Source organism: Callorhinus ursinus, unplaced genomic scaffold (genome assembly GCF_003265705.2).
Source record: "Callorhinus ursinus isolate GAN/ISIS: 27379988/994484 unplaced genomic scaffold, GSC_fseal_2.0 scaffold40, whole genome shotgun sequence".
NCBI classification, from domain to species: Eukaryota; Metazoa; Chordata; class Mammalia; order Carnivora; family Otariidae; genus Callorhinus; species Callorhinus ursinus.
In genome coordinates, this window is record NW_027397102.1 from 13,919,429 (window position 1) to 13,923,296 (window position 3,868).

The 3,868-nt window shown below is 38.4% G+C and overlaps 1 pseudogene; it reads right to left on the reverse strand.

The window, feature by feature from the left end:
- Window positions 1–1,502: 1,502 nt before the first annotated feature.
- LOC112828728 (elongation factor 1-alpha 1 pseudogene) lies at window positions 1,503–2,918 on the reverse strand (annotated as a pseudogene).
- Between the last annotated feature and the right edge of the window lie 950 nt (window positions 2,919–3,868).

Here is a 3,868-nt window from a genome sequence, read left to right on the forward strand (position 1 = left end):
GTGTGCATGGAACATTCTCCAGAATAGATTATATACTGGATCACAAATCTGGATTCAACCAGTACAAAAAAATTGAGATCATACCATGCAAATATTCAGACCACAATGTTCTGAAAATTAAGATAAAACACAAGAAAAAAATTGGAAGGACCACAAATGCAAAGGGGTTAAAGAACAACTTACTAAAGAATGAATGGGTCACCCAGGAAATTAAAGAAGAATTAAAAAAAAATACATGGAAGCAAATGAAAATGAAAACATGACAGTCCACAAACTTTGGGATACAGCAAAGGCAGCTCTAAGAAAGAGGTATATAGCAATACAGGTCTTCCTCAAGAAGCAAGAAAAGTCTCAAATACAACACCTAACCTTTCATCTAAAGTAGCTGGAGAAAGAGCAGCAAATAAAGCCTAAATCCAGCAGAAGGGAAATAATAAAGATTAGAACAGGAATCAATGATATAGAAATAAAAAAATAACATTACAACGGATCAATGAAACTAGGAACCGGTTCTTTGAAAGAATAAACAAAATTGATAAACCCCTAGACAGACTTAACAAAAAGAAAAAGGACCCAAATAATTACAATCACAAATGAAAGATGAGAGATCACAAACAAGAACATAGAAATACAAACAATTATAAGAGAATATTATTAGTAATTATATGCCAACAAATTAGACAATCTGGAAGAAACGGTTAAATTCAAGGAAACATATAAACTACCAAAACTAAAACAGGAAGAAATAGAAAATCTGAACAGACTCATAACCAACAAGATATTGAATCAGTGATCAAAAATCTCCCCAAAAACACGAGTCCAGCACTGGATGGCTTCCCAGGGGAATTCTACCAAACATTTAAAGAAGAATTAATACTTATTCTTCTGAAACTTTTCCATAAAATATAAGTGGAAGGAAAACTTGCATACTCATTCTATGAGGTCAACATTACCTTGATCCCAAAACCAGACAAAGACCCCATCAAAAAGGAGACTTACAGACCAATATCCCTGATGAAAATGGATGAAAAATTCTCAAAAAAATACTAGCTAATCATATCCAATAGCACATTAAAATTCATCACAATTGGGTGGAGTTTATTCCTGGACTGCAGGACTCATTCAACATCCACAAATAAATCAACATGATAAACCACATTAATAAAAGAAAGGATAAGAACCATATGATCCTCTCAATAGATGCAGAAAATGTATTTGACAAAATACAGTATTCTTTTTATTTTTTCTCATTAGACTTCTTTCTCAAAATTCTGTGACAGATTTTTGGTCAAGTGTTTCCATTAAGAAGTACTGATTTTAAAAACTAATAACTTAAAACTGCCACACGCACAAAACAAAACAAAACAAAACAAAAACAAATGGTCCACAAAACATACTCCTTTCCTTCTGAAGTCTTTATGATGCATTGTTATCATTAACACATCTTTTACTATTAAACTTAAAAGGCCAACTGAAACAAACAGTTATGAGACTGCTCTTCCACCCCTGATTAATACTGGGGTGGCAGATATTGTAGGTAACATTCATTTAGCCTTCTGAGCTTTCTGGGCAGATTTGGTGACCTTACCAGATCCAGCTGCCTTCTTGTTCACTGCTTTGATGACACCCACAGCAACAGTCTGCTTCATGTCACAAACAGCATAATGACCCAGAGGATAGAGAAGCTCTCAACACACATAGGCTTGCCAGGAACCATATCAACAATGGCAGCATCACAAGATTTCAAGAACTTGGGACCATCTTCCAGCTTTTTCCCAGAATGACGATCTATTTTCTCCTTCAGCTCAGCAAACTTGCAAGCAATGTGAGCTGTGTGACAGTCCAGCACAGATGCAGATCCAGCCCTGATTTGGCCTGGAAGGTTTAGGATAATCACCTGAGCTGTGAAGCCAGCTGCTTCCATTCATGGGTCATTTTTGCTGTCACTAGCCACATTGCCACAATGAACATCTTTGACAGATAAGTTCTTGACATTTAAGCCCACATTGTCTGCAGGAAGAGCCTCACTCAAAGCTTCATGGTGAGTCAACAGACTTGACTTCAGCTATAACATTGAGTGGAGCAAAGGTGACCACCATGCCAGGTTTAAGAACACCAGTCTCCACTCAGCCCGCAGGGACGGTACCAATACCACCAATTTTGTAGACGTCCTGGAGAGGCAGATGCAAGGGCTTGTCAGCTGGATGAGCTGGTGGCAGAATGCACTCGAGAACTTCAAGCAGTGTGGTTCCACTGGCATTCCCATCTTTATGGGTGACTTTCCATCCCTTGAACCAAGGCATGTTAGCACTTGGCTCCAGCATGTTGTCACCATTCTGATCAGAAATTTGCATAAATACTACTGTGTCAGAGTTGTAGCCAATTTTTGCTGACTTCCTTAATGATTTCCTCATATCTCATCTGGCTGTAGGGTGGCTCAGTGGAATCCATTTTATTAACACTAACAATTATTTTTTTTACACCCAGTGTGTAAGCTAGAAGGGAATTCTCATGGGTCTGCCCATTCTTGGAGATACCTGCTTCAAATTCACCAACACCAGCAGCAACAATCAGAACAGCACAGTCAGCCTGAGATGTGCCTGTAATCATGTTTTTGATAAAGTCTCTGTGTCCTGGGGCATCAATGATGATTGCATCATACTTGTTGGTCTCAAATTTCCATAGGGAGATATCAATGGTGATACCACATTCATGTTCAGTTTTCAGTTTATCCAAGACCCAGGCATACTTGAAGGAACCATTTCCCATCCCATCTCAGCAGGCTCCTTCTCAAATTTTTCGGTAGTTCTTTTGTCAATCCCACCATATTTGTAGATCAGATGACCCGTAGTATTAGACTTGCCTGAATCTATGTGTCCAATGATGACAATGTTGGTGTGAGTCTTTTCCTTTCCCATTCTGGTTTAGGTTTAATGGTGGTTTTCATGACACGTGTGTTCTGGTGGCAAACCCATTGTGAAAAAGCTACAGCATTCTTTCTTGATAAAAACCATCAACAAAGTAGGGATAGAGGGAATATTCCACATCATAAGGGACATATATGAAAGATCCACAGCTAATATCATCTTCAGTGGGGAAAAGCTGACAGCTTTTGCCAAAAGGTCAGAAACACAACAGGAATGTCCACTCTCACCACTGTTATCCAACAGAAGTAGCAATCAGACAACACAAAGAAATAAAAGGCATCCTTGGGCACCTGGGTGGCTCGGTCGTTAAGCATCTGCCTTTGGCTCAGGTCATGATCCCAGGGTCCTGGGATCGAGTCCCACATCGGGCTCCCTGCTCAGTGGGAAGCCTGCTTCTCCCTCTCCCACTCCCCCTGCTTGTGTTCCTGCTCTCGCTGTGTCTCTCTGTCAAATAAATAAATAAAATCTTAAAAAAAAAAAGAAATAAAAGGCATCCAAATAGGCAAAAAAGAAGAAATCAAACTTTCACTCTTCACAGACAACATGATACTTTATGTATAAAAGCCACAAGGATCCACCAAAAAATTGCTAGAACTGGTATAAGAATTCAGCTTAATTGCAGGATATAAAATCAGTGCACAGAAGCCTGTCGCATTTCTATACACCAATGATGACACAGCAGAAAGATAAATTGATGAATCAATACCATTTACAATTGCACCAAAAATAATAAGATACCTAGGAATAAACCTAACCAAAGAGGTAAAAGATCTTTACTCTGAAAAATATAGAGCACTGATGGAGGAAATTGAGGAAGACACAAATAAGTGGAAAAACATTCCATGCTCATAGATTGGAAAAATAAATATTGTTAAAATATTTATGCTACCCAAAGGAGTCTCCACATTCAATGCAATCCTGATCAAAATAACACCAGGATT